This window comes from Triticum aestivum, chromosome 2B (assembly GCF_018294505.1).
Source record: "Triticum aestivum cultivar Chinese Spring chromosome 2B, IWGSC CS RefSeq v2.1, whole genome shotgun sequence".
Taxonomy (NCBI): domain Eukaryota; kingdom Viridiplantae; phylum Streptophyta; class Magnoliopsida; order Poales; family Poaceae; genus Triticum; species Triticum aestivum.
This window is the reverse complement of record NC_057798.1, coordinates 508,847,304-508,868,106: the sequence shown is the minus strand read 5'-3', so window position 1 is coordinate 508,868,106 and position 20,803 is coordinate 508,847,304. Positions and strand designations below refer to the sequence as shown.

The 20,803-nt window shown below is 43.8% G+C and overlaps 1 pseudogene; it reads left to right on the top strand.

Annotated features, from left to right (window-relative positions):
• The first annotated feature begins 1,138 nt into the window (after window positions 1-1,138).
• On the top strand, window positions 1,139-1,815 carry LOC123041523 (putative ATP synthase protein YMF19; annotated as a pseudogene).
• Window positions 1,816-20,803: the final 18,988 nt, after the last annotated feature.

The following is a 20,803-nucleotide window of genomic DNA, read 5'->3' as shown; positions in this document are numbered from 1 at the left end:
CAGGCAGCCTCCCTCGGCTGGAGGGGGTGTGCTCGTTCCACCGGCAACCTCTGTCCAACCTAAGGTGCCGGATACTTTATCGGCGGTGCTGAAGAGCGCCTCCATCATTGAAGAACACCGTGCCCTTATGGGTGCGGTGATTGAGAAGATTCAGTCTGCTGAGAGTGGACTGAATGAAGCCTGCATCAGCCTTATAACAGGCTTTGAGGTATGTTTTTTGAGGTTTCGAAGAGTGTCATAGTATAGGTAGTAGCCCCTGATGAACTGTTCGGTGAAAAAAAGGAACCGGACAGAGGATCAAATATATGTTCGCAGGAGACTTACTTTATGGCATCTCTCCCTCTTTTTTTTTATAAGTAGGCGTCTGTAGCGACTGTTGCCTCTCATACTGCGGAAGTCTCCGGACTGAAGAAGAGTCTAGAGCGGGCCGGAGAAGAACCATATTATTCAGACCATATTTCCAAGTGTCATTCTTTTGTTCATTGCTATACCATCGTTTGGTCTTGCGTTGACAGTACTAATAATGGCATTTGTTGTCTTATTCCGAGTTCAAGGAATAGCCTTTCATCTTGGGAATGAGAATGTCGCGGATCTCAATGTTCTCGTCATGACCAATGCTCCTAACGGGGGTGACTTTCCCATAGACCAACCTCCTGTTGGCGGACTACCAGACCTCCAGCAGGAAATGGCGCACGCCGCCCATCCCGAAGACATAATTGCGGAGTTGACTTCCAAGGTTGAAAGAATATTTCACGAAGTAGGCACTCCTCTTCCTTTAGAGGAAGGTGAATCTGCGCGATCGTTCACTAAAAATCATGTATTGTGGAATAGTGAGGGAGGAGATACTCTTCAACAAATCTTCTCCGATTATACGGAAGCCGGGGACGCAAGCGAATTCGTCGCAATAGCCACCAATCTGGCGAAGCGGTTTTGCCGCGCCGAGCTCAGTGAACCGGATTCTCCCGACCCCGATGCGCCTTTGGAAGAGTAGGAGGCTCATTCCACGGGATCCCCTAAAAGCAGAAAAGCCAATGATGGGGCGAATGAGGCACGCCCGTCTTCTTCGTGGAAGCGTAAAAGGTGGGATGATGATTCGGGGTCCAAAGATGATGATTCGGGGGCCCCCGGGGAATCTCCAGATCCAGTGGAAATCGTTTACGAAGGGGATGCACAAGGGTACAACTGGGAGGGGAATTAGGTTGGCCGCCAACTTCGCCTGCCTTTCTATCTGAGTTCTTCCCTCTTGATGCTTTCGAACGACTCCTAAATTACACAAAATCCTTTTTTTCTTATTTGAAATCCAAATCGAAATGCCTCAACTTGATAAATTAACTTATTTCTCACAATTCTTCTGGTTATGTCTTCTCCTCTTTACTTTTTATATTCTCTTATTTAATAATAATAATGGAATACTTGGAATTAGTAGAATTCTCAAACTACGGAACCAACTGCTTTCGCACCGGGGGGCGAGATCCGGAGCAAGGACCCTAAGAATCTGGAAGATATCTCGAGAAAAGGTTTTAGCACCGGTCTCTCATATATGTACTCCAGTTTATCCGAAGTATCCCAATGGTGTAAGACCGTCGACTATTTGGGAAAAAGGAGGAAAATCACTCTGATCTCTGATTTCGGAGAAATAAGTGGCTCACGAGAAATGGAGAGACAGATTCTCTATTTGATCTCGAAGTCCTCATATAACACTTCTTCCAGTCGGATCACTTGTTGGAAAAACATAATGCTCACACATGTTCCACACGGGCAAGGAAGCATAATATCATGAAAGCCGTCTGATAATCTTTCTATAGGTTCCCCGAAGAGAATGGAAAAATCACAAAAACACTGTCTATATGTTCTGTTATTTCGAGATTCGAAGAAGCAAGCAAGTTTTTCATATAGTTGTTTCCTGTGTAGTGATCTCTGTTCATGGAGATCATGAGGCCCCTGATACCCTGTGGTACGGGGGGGGGGGGTAGAAGAGTGGGCATGTGGGCTTCTATCAAAAGAGGAAAAGATACCGCTATCGCTATGCTCATATCTCCCTTCCCTCCTCCAGGTGAGAAGCTGGTGTTGAGAAATGACATCCAATCTTTTGGTATCGATCATATATTCTAGGTGGATCACTTTTTTTCTTCAACTGAAATGGGCTGATCTAGTGTTTTTAAATGACCTTCCCCGATCAGAGAAGGGCAAGAACTCTCTTGAACAGTGAGGAGCACAACGATTTGTGCTCTGAGCGATACAGCTTCTGTAAAGGAGTACAAGGTGCTGTGCTAATAAAAGGAGAAATGAGATAAGGAGCAGTAAGGAGGATAAAAGAAGTAGAGTTAGGTTCTTGTGTGTAATCGATATGTCTCCTGGGAGAAAACCCTCTATCAACACAACTATCCGAACACCTATAGCTAGCTTGCTTTAGCTCCAACTACTGCTAGCTTTACCTGCAACGCAACTATCTTCCGAAAAACGAGTTGTTCGTTGCCCGACACGGCTCTGGCTCTGCCTGCCTGGCACTAAAGCATCTATAGATTGAGGATTTGCCTATGTACCATCATCCGTCCTCTAAGTAATATGTATTCTTCCTCTAAGGTTCCCCCTCTAAGGAGGGTTGTGTAGTATTTAGCTTACAAGGATTGACTCGACACCATCGATGCGTAGTCTATCAATCAATTTAATGGGACTTATTTATATGCCTGTTATGAGGGGAATCTGCATGTTATTCAATCTATCTCTTCAATCTGCTTACCGGTTTCCTTCTCGGCCAATGGAACATCTATTGCTTCCTAATCTGGAACTGAACTAAACATAAATCTTGGTCAAGTATTGGGAAAAGGAAAGAGGCCCTTTTCTTTTTCAAAACTAAGAAGGAGATGTGCATAGCGTTGTAAAGATCGGCAGAAGAGGAAGGGTGCAGTTAAGTTACAACATCTTCTGTTTCCAAGTCGATAGGCTTCTTTTGATAAAGGAAACTATTCCTCTGCTCGCTATACTCAAACCCTTGCCATTTCCTTGATTCCCGTTGAGAAAACAATCGATTGACCATTTTAGGACCTATTCTTCAGAATATAGAGGTATCGAAGATCTAGAAACAATGCGATGACTCCAGTTCGATCCTTTTCCGATGAAATGAATGAATTACCACGCTTTCCGCCGGCTAATAAAGAACTTTTTGATGATCGATTGCTTCACCCATGATCTGATGATCTTGCTATAACATAACGATACTGCATTTCCCCTCTTCCTTGTCTCTACTTAACTTACTTGTTCATTCCTCGACTCGAGGGAGGGGCTCTATATAGCTATTTTGCCTTCTTTCTTGGACTCTCAGGTGAGCGCTTAGGCCAAGCCACAATTACCAAGGCATGATTGAATCCGCCAAAGAGAAGGGAATAGATGATCTCACTGGAAAAAGTTGCGTAACCCCCCCCCCCCGTTTTTTGGCATGATTTCAAGATTTTGACCTGATTTATGAGAAAAGAACTTCGTTTTGCATTAACCTGAAAGAATCTCCTTATAATTGAGTGTGCAGTAAAGGGGGTTGTTACACCAAATCCCTCTGGTGAAGCTCTATCCAACTGCTTGTTAATAGCGGATTGGGTATTGGTCGATCGAAAGCTGTGATACGCAAAATCCTCAGCAGAATGAAATGCGGACTACAATTAAGTTAGTTGAAAAAGAGAGTAAGGAATGGGACCGTCAACAGGAACTGTTGAATTGAGGGTTTTTCACACTACCTATAGAGAGATTGAACCAACACGGTGCCCACGGTAACTCCTCCACCCGTACTGTTTGCTTTCGTGGGGCTTTGCTGCGCTTTGGATCTTATCAGGTGGCAACCACCTTCGGTTCTAGACTCTGGCACTTCCCCTGGCTGTGGCACTTTCACTGCCGCCTACTCGTACTATTGGGTCGGTTGTGGTTGGTGTTTTTATTCAAAAGTGGAGAATAGATTGTTCATTGCGAAGGAAATCAGAAATCTACATACAAGGGTCAAGATGTAAGCTCAAGTTAAGTGGACGGGTCCAAAGATCAGGGAAAAGGGTAGACCGGGACATGGTTGCAAGGGCTATATATCTATATAGTTACAAATGAATGAAAACACCATGCTTAAAGCCAAAAGAATAAGCTCTTGATACGGATCTCTTTCATCTTGTAAATAAAGTAGGGGCGTCCCTAACTACAGCTTCCTACCATAAGTCAGACATTCAGCTAATACTAAAGAAATCTTCTTCTGGGGACACCTCTCTAAAATAAGAATGATGGCGTTTTTTATCTTATTAGTTTTCTGATCGAGAAATGTGAGAATGTAGTTATTTTTATGAAACCGGATATTCAACATGCTTTCCTCGACCAGATCTATTTACGGGAGTCGTATTTCGAACTGACCCCGGGTCTGATCTAGAAATGGTAAATCCTATTTGATCTTCAAGGTTAAGTACTTCTGCGAGACTATCAGCATCTTATCTGGTTGATAGCACTCAACCCACTGACTATACGTTTTATATGGGAGCCCTAACTCCACCATGCAATTCAAAAAGCTGAGGACGGAGAAGTCAACCGGTCTCACGTTTTCTTCTTTTCTTTTTAAAGAACCTGCCCCGAAGGAAAGCATATTATAGGGGAAGAGCTAGCTTCATTCGAGCTGGATGGGCTAAAAGCTTTCGTTGAGACAAAGCAGGCAAAAAAAAGTTCGAGAACAGGATAACTAACGTTTGGAACCAAGAGATCTCATAGTTCTTCAAGTGAGAAGCTGAGAAGGGATGACACCCATTTGACCTAGAAGACCGATGATCAAGTGTCAAATTCTAAGCCAAGAGATGGCAATGGGACTATAGGAGCACGGTACTAAACCATCATACCATACCGGTGACTTCACCAACCGAAACCAACTCAAATAAGTTCAGGGAGGAAAAGAAGACGGTCATGATAGATTGGTGAATGAGGAAGGAAAAGAAAGCCTAAACTATCCAAGTAAGATAGCGAAAGAGAAAGCTGTCTTTAAAGCCTGTTTTGACCAAGCAAGCAAGCTGGAGCACCTTTCACGCTAGCTTCCCATCGCTCGAAGTACACTTCCGGTGCACTTCTCACTGCTCAACCACTTTATCTTTAACCTAACCTCCTTCTAAAACTTCCACGGGAAAGCCAGTAGAGTATGCCTTGGTTTAAGAGAGGAGCTCAGGTCCATCTTGTGCTCACAATACATCTTATTTAGCAGGACCTCTGGGCTCTTTAGAGAAAGGCGAAGTCTCTACTTGTTAACCATGGATGCCTGTTATATTTACTTATAGAGTGAAGAACAAGCCCACTTTCCATATCCCTTTCGTCCGGATGATCGATTGCCTCATTCTTCTTCGAAAATAAGTGCATTTGGCCATTGTGTTTTTCCAACTTTCGTAATAGATCTGGGCATGCATGGTTTTCAATAGATAACCCTAGGCCTTCTTCGTTTCCCCACGGGCATTCACTTCTCTCCAAGCTCGGGATTAGCGAAACATGGATCCGACGCCCATCTCTTTTTCCACTTTGCAAGGCTGAGAGACTTTACCAATTGAGAAAAAAAAGCATGAGCAGGATCAGCAGAGGCAAAATCTAATAAAATGGCTTATTTGCACCTTTCTTTGGTAGGCAACGAATCTCACGGAATGTGGGAATCTTTTACAGATGTGAATTCTCGCTTTAATGCTTCGATAACATACTTATCATCAGGTATCTTCGGGAGTGGGGCTCGCCCTCAACAGATATTGTCTTTGCTTTCTTCAGAGGCCCATTTTCCTGGGCATCAGTGAGTGGAATACTTAACAGTGATTACATTCTTATGTAGATTCCATTGCTCGAATGGGACTTGTTTGTTGGCACCGACCTCGATAAGAAGCAAGGGAGTGGTGCTGAAGCGAACGGAGCTGCAGAGCCGTTTGTTTACCAATCCGCCAACTTAAGCTAGGAAAAGTGTAAGAGACCGTGCATCTTCATGTAAATAAAGGTAAATAATCTCAGAAACAGTCAAGAAACCGGGAATTTTTTATTCCATTTCTTAGCCAGGGCAAGCCCTACCGACCTACGACCGGAGAAGATGTTGTGTTGTTCGTATCACTTGCTAGAGATAGAGAAGCTAGAACAGGAACTGCCCCGGAGGGTTCAAAGAATGAGGTCTTCACCTTTGAGCTGGATCTCATCTCATTCTAGCACATACTACGAGCGATTGACTTAAAGAATACAACAAATGGTTGTGGGGTTATCTTTGTACCCTGTGACTACAACCACAAGGTCCGAATCAAGCGAAACGGCTGAGTCGCAAGCCCTTTTCTCGCCACTACTCTGTGTACCCAAAGTCAGCAACCTTTTTGGCACGCTGGCTAGCAAGTTCATTGCTTCAATGACATGAATTCAATCAAGTGGACAAATCCTATCCTGGAAAATATGGGCAATCAGCTGGAAACTCAATAGTCTTACGCGGAAAGCACTCAACCGGCCTTCCTCTTCTGAATTATATGAATGACAGAAATCAGTCCTCACTTGTATTAACTTCATGAGTGAAGAGATAGACAAGGTGGTGAAAAGCATGAAACCAAATACTGCTCCAGGTCCAGATGGCTTCTTTGTTAGCTTTTTAGAGCTTTTTGGCCTCAGTTGAGAGATATACTAATCTAAATGCTTCAGGAGCTGTATCATGGCAGGTTGAACTTGTCCAGACTAAACTATGGTGTCATTTCTCTACTGCCAAAGATTAAGGATGCTAATAGTATCCTACAGTATAGACCCATATGTGTTCTAAATGTTATGTTTGAAGCTATTACCAAAGCTCTGACACTTAGATTTACTCCTCTGGCTCGACAAGTAATCAGCTCTCTTCAGACTGGATTTATTCCTGGGAAGTACATTTTGGATGGATGTGTAATTCTTCATGAAGTTTTGCATGAGTTGAAAACCTCTCACTCTGAAGGAATTTTGCTTCAGTTGGACTTTGAAAAAGCATATGATAGAGTTCAGTGGCCTTTCTTGGCAGAGGTAATGCATAGGAAAAACTTCCCTGACAGGTGGATAGATTGGATTAGACAAGCAGTGGAAGGAGGCAAAGTGTGTGTGAATATGAATGGAGATTGGCGAGAATATTTCTCTACTTTCAGAGGTTTGAGGCAAGGAGATCCTCTTTCTCCTTTGCTTTTTCACCTAGTAGGTGATGCACTATCTGCAATTCTGGATAGAGCTAAGGAAGCAGGTGTGATTAGAGGTTTGGTACCACATCTGATACCAGGGGGGATTAGTCATTTGCAATATGCTTCTGATACTTTGCTTTTTTTGCATAATGACATGGAGTCTATTACTGGATTCTAATTCCTTCTCTACTGTTTAGAGGAAATGTCTGGCATGAAAGTCAATTACTTGAAGAGTGATATTTTCACAGTAGGGTTGAGTGTAGAGGAGGAGCAGAGGGTAGCTGATATAACTGTGAGATAGGCAAATTTCCAATAAAATATAATATCTGGGATTACCAATCAGCAAAGACAAGATCTCTTCTAATGATTTTTTTTCATTAAAAGGTAGAAAAGAAGTTGGACTCTTGGCAGTGCAAACATTTCTCTTATGGAGGAAGAGATATATTGATCAATGCATGTTTATCAAATGTCCCTATGTACCTTCTGGGTTGCTACACTTTGCCTGTCAAAATACAGAAAAAAGTTGATACAATAAGAAATCACTTCTACTGGGACTAAGAAGAAGAAATTTCACATGGTCAGATGGGAACACCTATGCACCCCTAAAGATTATGGTGGTGTGGGCTTCACTGATATGAGAGTCAGAAACATTTGTTTACTGTCAAAGTGGCTGGAGGAGGTCAATTAACTACTGGAGCTTACACTGCAGATACTACTTATTAAAGGGCACACATTTCAAGACACCTTCAAGCTACTGAAATTGGAAAGCAATGATGTTATACTGGGTTATGATTGGCTATATCGTCACAGTCCAATCAATTTAGATTGGAAGGCTAGAACAATGAGTATTTGTCACAATGGGCAAGAAACCATTATTCTTTATGACAGCAGCAATACTACTTCTCCAACATTGTTAGACCCTGCTAAGTTTCAGAAGGAAATTGATAAAGGAGCTATGGGCTACTATCTTTATCCCTTATCTTGTGACTCTGCTGATACCGATGATGAAAATACTTTGGAGGAACTTAACTTGGTATAGTGAGCCTAGCAGGCGGCGGGAGTCCAGTACGATTGCTTGCATTTCTCTGGAATTGAACTAGCCCTTGGGAAAGGTAGACGTGAAGGTACCATGATTTCTCACTTTATAGAAGCGTTAGTGCTCGGCTGACACAGTGATCAAAAGTTGCGCAACCAAAACAACTTGAAACCGCCCATGCACCTTTTGCTTTTCCTGATATCGTCCCTTCGGGTAGTTGGATATGAGCACATTGAAATTGGAATTCTTCTTCTCCCAGATCCAATAGAAGTTTTGAGGTAAGAGGTACCGTGAGCAGATTTCTTTGTTCGATACCCAGTTTTTGATCTCGCAAGCAAGGAAATCGAAGAATAGCTCAGTATTATTACGTCTCCCTCCGATAATGAGTGGTAGTGAGCTCTGCCCTAGAGAATGAAGACTCCAAGTAGCATCTCAGTCTCGATATTTGCCTTTTCGGGAGATGACTTGTGATAAGCAAGTCAGCCATGTCCTAAAGAAGTAGTGGGAGTGCATGGTTATAAAGGAAGGCGCAAGTGTATTACGGAGCGAAGAAGCTTTAGAGAAAGTTCTACCTCGCGGGTGAAACCATAGATTGGAAGGTGTAGGTCACTCACCCGTGTAAACAAAGCGAAATCATAGAGCATAGCTCGTTTGTAATGCCCCTGTCCGAACTGACCACAGGATTTAGGTCGTCCCGACCAGTAACAAAGGAGAAATTCCCCTGCTTGTTAGGAGTTCCTTTAGTTTGCAGTTGAGTGCAGCCGGATGGTTCTCTCTGTGTATTCCTGAAAAAGTGATTGGAGGTTCGTTGCTCACCTTAAGTCATTATCAACCGAAACTTATAGAGAAAGGGATCCGCAAAACCCCTCGCCATTACCGTATGAGCAGGTTTGAAAGCCTGCAAGTTAAGTTGTTGGCCAAATCTCGGATATTTACTCATCATCTATACGATTACCTCCGAACCTACCGTTCAAACAATTGTGGAAAGGTAATTGATACTATTGCGCCGTCCTCTCAGCGGTCATAATTGAATAAAAGGGATCGTATAGCTTTCCAATCCAGCAACATACATCTATCACCTAGGCATAACTGCCAACATCAGTATGCAGAAAGAATCTGTTTAGAACAGTTTAGAGTCGGAACCAAGGCAAGATATCAAGGATTCCGTATAGTAGAGGAACGAACACACTGAGCTTTGCCTTTCAAATAGACGACCTGGAGACAGATCAACACAGCCAATGCTTCTTTTGAGACCTAGAACCCGGACCAGAACATGGAAATGGTTACAAGGCATCGAACGACACTTGTCCTATCATACCTTCTCTTGTGGCTTTAGACTGTGTATATACTTGACCTTGCCAAGCAGAAGAAGCAGAAGCCCTATTGGAATCCGAGTCAGGGTCATTGTTGTTACAGTTTCCCCTTTTGGTAAAGGTTGGGTTGAAGGGATTGGGATTGGCTTATCGAGATGTGCGTGTATCTCATATCGTTCTAGTGACTCCGCTTTCCTGACCAGGGAACTGCTATCTCAAGGATAGTCAAGTCCCGGATTCGAAAGTCGACATGATACGCTTGATTGGTCTGGCATCACCGGTTTCGCAGGATCACTTATGCTATTTCGAGAACAGAACCTGGCCCATGGGGAAGAAGTAGTAGCCAATGCCGAAACTACTTGCTTGCTTTTACTTTCCGACGCCAATGCCAACAAGTGCTTTCCTGACTCGAGAACAAGTACATACGCTTTCTCCAATGCTTGCTCTTGTTACGAGCTTCTACCCGAACGATTAGCCCAGAGCACTAATACGCTTTCTTTCCTCGAACAAGTACCTTTCCTTCGAACGAGAATGCCAACTGCTTCCTTCCAACAATCCAATACAAATACGAATGTACGAATGACAGGCCATTCCCCGGAGTAGAGTAGAAATGAATTCATTCACATCTGCTAGAAACCAAAGCCTGAGCTATGAACCGATCTAAGAGCGGACAAGCAAGCCTATTCCTATTGTTTTGGGTGGCAGATTACATATGTTATTTCTCATTGCGAATACAGATTCTTCTTGTACCGTAGTAGCTCGACTGCTTTCCTGACTTGACTCGATAACTGCTTTCGCTTCCCCAATCCCAGAGCATCCAAGAGATTCGTTTCCACACGCCTGATCCGCAGTTCGATTCGTGCCGGTGCCGGCAAGAGATCCTGTTCCTGTTGGGCAAGGGATTTTCTAGCTAGAAAAGCGGTGGATTCGATTCTTTCTTTGATAGCAGAACGGGATATTCCACTCTTTTAGATGCGCACCGCACTTAATCAGTAGAAAAGCCCGATGCCTGAAACCCAAGCTCAAAACCACCCTTCCTTTAGTTGGACCGGCATACATATCTTATCTCGTAAGAAACCGGGGAATATTGTTTTCGAGTAAGCATCGTATCCTGATCCTGCTATTGATGTAGATTTAGCCACACCTGAGCCTGCAATTGCTGCCTCTGTAATCAAGGAATATCCCATCCCGGATTTGCCCTCAAGTATTATGGGATATCTATTATTATTGGCAACTTGTTTAGTTCCCGCAGAAAGAGATGCGCCATAGTATCCCTCGGGCATGGGCCAACCACCAAGGCCAGGAACTAGAACAACTCGATACTTTCCACCATCCACAACCCTTGATTTCTCATATTTGTGCAACGGCTGTTCTGGCACTATTCTCCGATTTCCACCCATTGTTCACATTCTATATACCTTGCCCCCTCCTCCCAACTTCATCACACCCGCCTTTTTCACATTGTTTTGAAACAAAGGAAACATGCAACTGCCCGTACTTTCCCACTTGTATAGCCCACCACTTAATTAATGCGCGACCAGATGCGGGTCATATTGGATGATCAGCGAACCTAATTAGATTCACCTGTAGCCAATGACCAATACATAATCTCGGAATCCTCACCCAGCTCGGTTGATTAGATCTCCCTTTAATTCATATATGCTACTTCCGGTCCGGGAATAAGTGGAAACCCATTGATCTCGGGATCAGGACTCGAACTTAGAAGCTCTTCCTCTTTTAGCAACCGGATTGCTCCTCGCAATAAATATGGCTCAGGTGTTGGATCAATAGCTCCTGTTTAGGAAGGATGTCATGGGCCCCCAAGCATCCCCTTAAATATGGTGAATGAAGAGAATTGGACCAGTCCTTGAATAGGAATGATGGGTATACTTGTCATAGGGCTATGTTTCTGTCCGAGTCTAGTGGCACCCTTTAAAGTAGTCTGGCTGGATTGCTGCTGAATAGCTTGATGGGTCAGGGCAGATTGATAGGGAAAGAACCCTCGCCATCTGGAATCACTATCTTCCGTGGATGTTCTCGTTCTCCTTCTCTCATTTCTGTGATCGTATAAGCTAGATAGGCTTCTATAGTTTCCGGGTTGCTGGGTTCCATTTTTCTTTGCTTGCTGCATATCTCACTCAATCCCTTACTTTCGAGAATAGCATTTCCCTAGCGCTAGTTGTGGGTCAGAGTTGACTAAAAGGGGCTTTTGGATATGAAGAAGGTTTTCACGTCTTGCTTTGGGTGGTATGCTTCCTCACTGTTGCTATTCTGCCCTTTCCCGGTAGTCAACCACCAACGAACGCAAGGAGATCTGGACCTGCATGTAATGTTTTTTTTGCCAATACTCTAAAGCAGCTTCCTTACATTAACATGGGATTGCAAAAGGGAGGGAATTGAAAAAGGCGACTCCTCCTTAGTAGGAATAGTAGCTGAGGCTGCTTCAACTCATAACGAAGCTATTCCAGCACATAAGTCCGGGATGATCTGAGGTCGCTGGTCTCACATGGAAGAGATATGAGCCTTCGCTGGATAAACACCAGAACTGGTATCGGCTTCTTTTGTTCGTAACGAACAAGCAACGGATTGGGGATTGCCAATAGAAAAAGATACAACCAACCAGCAGCTTTTGGAAACCAGGATCACCCCCATTGTAAAGAGAACACGGCACCCCTTTCCGTAGGGGCTCGCAAAGGTATTATACTGGATGTGCGCAGAGAGCTAATGAAACTCCATTCCTTTTTCTCTATACTCAAGGATCTGCTATAGCTTGCTTTTCCAAGAGTATTGTATTGACCTGATTCCCCAGGAAAGAGTTGATGGCATCTCAACGCAAGAAGGTAGAGAAGAATCCCTAGCGAAGATGTGCCGAGAGCGAGAAAGCCTGTCTTCCCTGAGATTATTTATTCCTCTTATTTCTTATATGAATAACTGAAATCAATCCTCACTTGTATTAACTTCATGAGTGAAGAGATAGAGAAACCCTCAATACCAGCACTGCTCCTATCAAAATCAAATAATTGGATTTGTTTCCCCACTTCCTCCACGGGATTTGTACATCGGATGAGGATTCCTACAATGGTACAACGGATCAATCCATTCAAATCAATGAAACCATTAGGTACGCCCCAGGATCTACTCTATTTTTAGATTTTCTAATGCCGAGATCCGATGCGAAAGCAAAGCGAAGGTTGTTATTCAATAGTTGTTGCCGGTAAAGGAACAGCGGAACGGGTATCTTTAGCAAGGCAATTTGGATTGGTTGAATCGTATTGAGTTCCGGTCTCTTATAGGGTCTTTCTTTGTCCTACTTATAGTATATTTCCTCCAGCCTATCGAAACTCGTGTTTTTATTAACCAACAACACATGCACTTTGTTAGAACTAAAGAAAAGGTTATTCAATCCACTAGTGCAACTGAAGTGAAGGAATTACCTATTCTGAACCTCCACAAGAAAGAGCTCATAACCACTGCTTGTGAACAGTTCTCCTCAACTGAAGGCGCACTACTTTTACTATCAGTCTAGTCTCTCGAGGGCACTCTTTTGATCTCGAACAAACTTACTTCTCCGGAAGAGAGATATTAAGAAAACCCGATTTCCAGTCCTGTCTTAAGAACCCGACTCCAAAGAAAGAAAAAAGAAAAGCGGACTAAAAGAGAACAACAAAAGAGAGATCACTTTCGACGATTGAACAACACTTTGATATCCAGATTGGAACTGGACTTGAACCTTCATATCCAGATTTCACTCCACTTTCACTTTCATATCAGGAACGTCAACTTGCACTTTCAATAGTGAATTATTCACTTTCCGGAATTGGCTCATATTCACATAGGCCAAGAAAGACGAATAAGACCTCGAACTCCCTATTTCACGTATAATCGAGAGACTCATAATATCAGTGCCTTGGGTAAATGCCTACCAAAGGGAGAAGATTACCGAACTTTTTTCTGTCTTCTTCGCTTCCTAAAATATTTAGGGAACAGGCTGGCTTTCATGTTCATAAGTTCTCTTTGTCACATACATCCATCGCTTTCGTCTTTCTTGGCTTACTCAGGTGATCTAATTAATGGGCAAGCCCCACTCAAAGCAATTCAGTCCCGGAGCTCTTTCTTCTAAATGCGGATTCAATAGCACCGGTGACGAAAGCAAAGGATATTCAATCCACTTGTCGTCTTGTGGGCCTGCTTCTTTCCGTTCTTTCTCTTCTTTTGCAGAGGTGTGTGTTGCGCCACGCATACAAATCGTTTTTTTAGCCAAAGGGTGACTTTACCACTCGCTTTTGGTTCCAATGGATATGGGTTAGATGGATGGAGTCTTCCTTATTGAAGTGGGCAAGGCAAGCAGCTCCTCTCGAATAGGCTGATCGGTGATACGTGATTTTGGAATAAAAGCTAGACGACTCAGCCCTCTTCTCATCTCAAAGCTCGACCTCTGCCACTACTATTGCTTCCCTAGCCACGCCATACTTCTCATTCTTTGCTTGAATCCATCAAAAAACAAATTCCGTCGAGTTTTCTTGCATGGGTTGATTGACCTTGAAGTCCATATATAGATTCCCGTAGTTCATCTCAACTTGACCAACCATTGAGAATGGAACAAATAGGGGAGATGAAATTCTTCTATATTGTCTTTCAACCCTTGCTCTTGCCTTGGCTTCGCCTTCCACCTTCAGCTAAGCACCTAACCCGTGGGACGGGACCTTCGGTCTAGCCTTTGTTCGGGTATGGGACCGACCTGGGATTCTTCCATCCGAGTGAGTACCGCCCTTCTGATTTGGTTTGAGTACGGGACCGACCTTCTCTTTTGTTTGTAATTGGGCTTGCCCGAAACAAAGGAACTTTGGTGTGAGAACCCACCCGAGTTGGTAACCCAACGTTTTCACCTACGATTTCTCCCTCGTCTTCTTTGCCTAGCCTTTAGCTTCTTTCTTGTCTGATCTTAGATTTCACTGTTAGGAAATAGGGCATTACCTGTCACTCTGCCTTTCTAAGAAGGCCTTTCGCTTAGTTGTCCTTTCTACTAGAACTTCCCTTTAGCAGTTCTGGAACATCTATAGTATGCTTCAATGTCGACAATTTTTCTATATTCTCTTCCTCCTCGTCCATTAGTTCAGTTCCTTTCCTTGGTGAAATCTGCCCCCCTCCATCTTTCGAGAACAACAAGAGGGCATTCTCAAGCAGGCGTATTCTTCTTCACTTCCTAAGAAGGCATTTTCTTGCTAACAAGCCATTCTGGCAAACAAAAGAGCTACTTCTATCAAAGAGGAGCAAAGGCTAAGCGGAACTCCTCCCTTCGTGTCTTCTTCCTTTCCAAGCTTGTTGCGGGGAATCTGGGCTCTTTTTCAGCCCCTAAGGACTGCTACTTTGATGAATGAGGCCTGACAGTCTTAATTCCTAATGCTACTCCTACTGCTATTGCTATTGTTACTGCTTTTGGGAATTGGCATCTTTCTTCATAGGGGCCTAGCCAAGGAAAGCTTTCCCATTAAATGAATGTGCTTGCGTACTCTTCGATTCCTGCGGGAAGTGTGGGACTAATTGAATTTCATTCTTGTCTGCTAAGAGAATTATTCTTCCTTACAGCTTGCATTCGATGCATCCACCGTACTAAGAGCTCCTTCTTGAAGAACCGATTCTGTAACAACCCCAAAGGCGAATCTATCTAAATAAACCTAAATAAAACTCCCATTATGATTTGAGATTGCCTTGCCGTTGCGCCCCTTGCCTTTCTTACTGGATTTCCAGTTGATGGGGAAGGCTTGGCAAAGAAGCTTGTGTCGGAAGAGAAGTGGAAAACTAAGTTGTTCGGGCTTAACTTAAACCTGATTGCCCTAGTAGGAGTCAGAATAAGGTTGAGGCTTGAAGACAAGCAACTGACATCTCGGATCTTGCCATTGCCAGGAGCATGGATGCCCAGAATGCCCGCAGTCTATGTCTGTCTATATAGGCTTTAAGAAAAAGGCAAGTAAGCCATAAGCCACAAATCAAGGCTTTTAAGGAACTTCGACAGCTTATAAATAAGCTAATAACAGATCTTTTGCGTCTTTCGAGATGCGAAGAGAAGTAAGAAGGTTTACTATTGGGATAACGAAGATATGACCATATTTCAGATCGATTTTCAATAGACGAGATCGGATAGTAGAATAGAGAGAAGGATTTGCTGCTTTCTTAAAATGATAGAGAGTCAGGAGAGGGTCTATGTTAATAGAGCTCTTTAGATAGGGAGAGGAAAGACGTAACTAGACCGCGGAAAGAATAGAATCTTTTACCGCTACATCCGCTGGAGAAGAAAACTCAGCAAAGGAGATTCCTATCCTTTCTCTAGTTGAAGACTAATCTGGATATTCCCGAAGATGCTTGACTTCGAGTTCTTGGAGTGACAGCTTTCTTTGTAAACAAGGGTGCCTTACTCTATTACTTTTCCACTTCATTGATCTGAAAGAAGTGACAGAAGAAAGCTACGGGCATATACCCCTGCCCCGGGGGAACAGGTGCCACCTCAACAGCTATATTCTAAATCGTTAAGCCTCGCAACCCTTTCCTTTGTATCGGACCTTTCCCGCTTTCCTTCCTCACTCAAACTTCAAAAAGTCCTTCCATGAATCTGGGGAAGGAAAACCACCTCTGACTTCACCAAGTCTCCCTTTCTTTGGTCGAAGGCTTCAGGTCAAGATCCTTTTTCCTATCTATTGAAGATGCAAAGAGAGATGCTTCTTCCTCTTCAAGTTGGAAGTGCAAGAAGAAATGCGGTAAATAGGAGTTCCATCTACCACGCACTCGCCCCACACTCCAGCTAACTTCAGCATCCATACTCAGCTAGGAGGAAGGTGCCGGGGACACTATAAACACACATGTACTTGGTTGACTTCATGTCCCGTCTCACAACCGGGTAAGATCAAATAAACAAACAGCTTGCTTGCCCAATCCCTATTGAGAGGATTTCTTGAGCTTGAACTTCCTCTTGTAGCTCCACTCACAAGGACTTCTTTTCATCTGCAATGAAGCTTATACCACGACTTGGTCAATAAGGCCTGATTCAAAAAAAGATCAATCACCCCCTTCCCTACTTCAATGGAAAAGGGGGAATCGCCCTTTCACAGCCGCCCCTCCACAAAATTTATACCTATCCTTTCGCCTAAGATGATCACGAACGAAGACAGAGAATTGCGTAGATAGGAGGAGGAAACGAACCAACCCGAAAAAACAAACAAAAGGGAATGAGAGAAATGATCGGAACGATTGAGGAAAGAAAGAGAATGGCGGCCCCTTTCCTTTCGCCCAGGGGGCATCGTCGTTGGGGACAGGCTTCGAGGGTTCTTCCATATCTAGATATAGAGATAGATGATGATAGAGATCTAGATCTTTCTATAGATAGATCCTTTGAGAAATTTCTATTGATCCGCTTTCAAGATCTATGAACAAGAGAGATCCAAAAAATCTCCATGTAAAAAAAAGAGATGAATAGATAGGGCTGAGCCGATAGCAGGACTGGGTACGATGATGGGGCGAGAGAGGGAAAAAACCCTTCGGGATGGATCGGGAAAAGTGACCTCTGGCTCAGCCCACGACTTCCTTCCCTTCGCATAGCTCAGGTGACTCCCTTCCCCCTTTTTTCCCAGAATGAATCAGCCCGACACGACGAATCCTGCCCTCCTGTCTTTCTTTCTCATTGAATGAACCACTGCCTGGGACACCCCTATGCCTATGAATTCAATGATTTAAGGGCCCCGGGAGGAAACTTCGGAAAGAAAGCCTACTGGTTGGTCTGGTTGTCCCCCGGTGGTGCCGGGCGGGCCTCGGTTCAATCTTGCCGATTCTACCTAGACATGGCTCAAAATGAAGGGGTAAGGCCAAGTGTTCTTAAAACAAAACTCGAAGTGCACACTTCGGAGCATGGTCTTCCGTTAGGTCCTTTACGGACGATGAAAGCCCCTTGGCTATACTCTACTCTTCGCCTCCGGCTGTTCTGTTCTTTTCTTTTGGCCCGGTGGAGCTGAGCTGGGTTCCATTACACTCTGTAGGAAATGCATAGACAGTCCACGCAGCAAACCGAGGCCCTGCGTGCGCCGTACGTACCGCCTACGAATAATAGGTAGCCCCACCCCAGGCAGAGTTTGTGAGCCGTGTAATAGGCGACCATTTCGCGCGGTTCGGGGGGCACTTGAATAAGCCGCCGGCACCCGGCTGCGTCTTTACCCCTATCCAATTTTTGGGCCAATTCCCCCTTCGTACTACCAAAAAATGAGATTCTTGCCGAATCCGAGTTTGCTGCCCCAACCATTACAAAACTAATACCTATTATGTTTAGTACTTCAGGTGCTTCTCTAGCGTATAATGTAAATCTCGTAGCGGATCAATTCCAACAAGCCGTTCAAACTAGTACTTTTTGTAATCGACTCTATAGCTTCTTCAATAAACGCTGGTTTTTCGATCAAGTTTTGAATGACTTTCTAGTCAGATCGTTCCTGCGTTTCGGATATTCAGTCTCATTCGAAGCTTTAGACAAGGGTGCTATTGAGATATTGGGCCCTTATGGTATCTCGTACACATTCCGACGATTGGCCGAGTGAATAAGTCAACTTCAAAGTGGATCTGTTGTGCGAAGAGTGCGTTATGAACCGTGGCCGCCTACCTGCTTTGGTTGGTGGGGGCGGCTCCTCCGTTGTGGGTAAACGGGAAACCCGACTCTACGAACCCGAGGAAAGGCTGCACAGCTTCCGTAGGGGCATTAAGACCGGAGCTTTTTGTAGTGCTAGCAGGAATGCAAGTGAATGAATCCAATCCCATCCCCTTTAAAATCGGCGAGGTAATACCTTATTGAAGTAGGGCACGCTACGGCAACACAGGACTGACGGGGTGGGGGCTTGCTGTTTACTTGGCGAGCCTTCACTGCCCCCTTCTGTAACTTCCCTTCTTTCGTCCGTCCACGAGGCAGTCAAAAGAAAGAGAGAAAGGGGCGGCTATAACGCAGGAGTCGTGGCGGTTGTATGCCACAAGGTCCCTATAGAGAAGGGGACAAGTGAATCATCGCTTTTGGGCGCAGGCAGCCCTCTACCATCCATCCCATTGCATTCCTCTCGTAGAGTACTGTACCGTCTCAGACCAGATACATCTATGGAAAGAAAGGATTTCATAGAAAATCTGCATTTTTCTATTTTTTTATCCCCATGCATTCTGTTATTCCCGTAACTATGGATTGATTGTCCCTACCTAACTAAATGGTAGTGGTCTAGGGAGCGCAATTGCTAGAGCACGGGAGAATGAAGAGTAATGATTTAAGCAAGAGCAGCCGGACGGACTACTATAGTCAGTCTAGTGACTACTATAGTCTTTTCTTTCTTTGTAGTTAAGTAATAATGTTTGGTATAGCAGCCTTTCCAAGCGAGTCTCTGGGATCTCCTGTAAACCCCCATGATGTGGTAAAGGGAGGATATTAGGGGAAGTAGTGAGTGGAGATTCCCCTGCGGAGAGCCGGATGAGGGGAGACCCTCACGTCCGGTTCGGAGGGCGGGGATATCCCGACCCTACTATCATTATGCCTTTGCAATGTTACTTGGTTCAACTCCATTTGTGACCTTTTCTCGTATGTGGGACTCTCTATCTTCTTGGGTAGATTCTAGATCGTCTTTCATTTTGTTAGTGAGTAGTTTTCTTATTAATAAGTCAAGTCAAGAGTAATAAGAGAACTGTAGGAGCTTGCCAGGACGGCTTGGTAAGCAAGCTACCTGTTATGTAGGCGCCAACTCCCAGTTCTTTCTCTTCTTTCTTTTTGATTTTTTATTCTCGTTTTTTACTAAACGTATAATCTCCTTTCCGGGGAAGGGGTAACACAGACGGAGGCACATGTAGACAGATACAGACTTTTTCAATCTTTTGCCTAAGCGAAGTAGTTGATCCCTCCGAGGTAAGGGCGAACCGAGACCGAAAGCTACTAATAAAATAGCATAATCTGAACACATAGTTTAAGTAGAAACTGTTAAAGCTCCCTGGTCTCGAAATGGCCGGCTTTGGTTCAGCTCTCGGGGCCACCTTACACACTAATAAAATCGTCAGCTTCCTTCCCCACTCATCGCCCTCACTTTAAGACAAAAAATCCAATTCGATTCAAAGATCGGAATCATACCTCCTGCGGGCAAGGTCGGCTCAAGAAATGGAAGTTGTGAGATGGAAAGAAAACCACGAAAAAAGAACTGAATTAGGGATCAATCCATACGCGGCTTGCCTTCTCCCCTTCCCCATAGTAAGCCAGCCAATAGAATAGTACCCTAACTTAAGAAGTTCTCTTAGCTAGCGCATGTCCATTAATGTGACCACCGCATGCTCCTGCATGAGTTTCATGAATGGTTTGTTTTCGAATCCTATCTCTCTGGGGAAAGGTATCTTTTTTCAATTCGAACAACGGTATCCCTACCTGGCAAACTATCCTCGTTTTCGAAGTCCCTAGTTTTGTCCTCTGCTGTAGTATTCCGGTTAGTAGACGGCTTCCTTCATCGGAAATCTAGCCAGTGCTTTCCATTAGGTGTGCAATGAAGGATAGCCTTGCTTTTCATCTGATTCTGATTCAGTCCAAAGATAGAGACAAAAGAAAGGTAATTATTGAATCGGACTTGGCTTCTTTTTCGGCATGGGCAAAGGTTTGGCAATTCCACCATTAGCAAAGGTTTAATCGGTTGACGGTATCCTTGGCGAAAGGCACCTGGTGAGAGTAGCTGCTGCTGCTGTGCTACCTCCAACTATGAAGTTCAGCACATGAACAATACAGAGTACTTTGTTTCCAAAAACAATACAGAGAACAACACCACTAGAAAACAATTTAAAAGAACTACTTTTAGGCAGCAGCATCTGGACAACAGGCTTAAAAGCTTCCAGAAAAATGATAGCACAGATAGCCGAAACAATTTTCCTAATATTTCTTTAACTTGACCTTTTTGCAGTACATCTAACAGCATATAGGGGAATGCCTTTTTTATATTACATTTGCACCAAACCAAGCTATTCTTAATACTAATTCCTTTGCATAGATACTTTCCAAAGTGCTGAGAATAGCAACAGAGAGAAAACGCTGCAGAAGATATCACAATTGAATTACTAACCTGGTACTTGTTCATAGATTTTCTAGCATCTTCAATAAGCTTTGATTCTTACTCAAGTAGTTTGGTTTGTAGTGTCGTTTTTTTTCTTGACTCTAGTAGTGTAGTTAGCATGCCTTCCGTTCCTTGCTTGCTTATGCACTTTTGAATTAAAGACGACCTTTCAATTCATTATTGACTGGATAAAGTAGTATTAGTTAATATACGCTGATT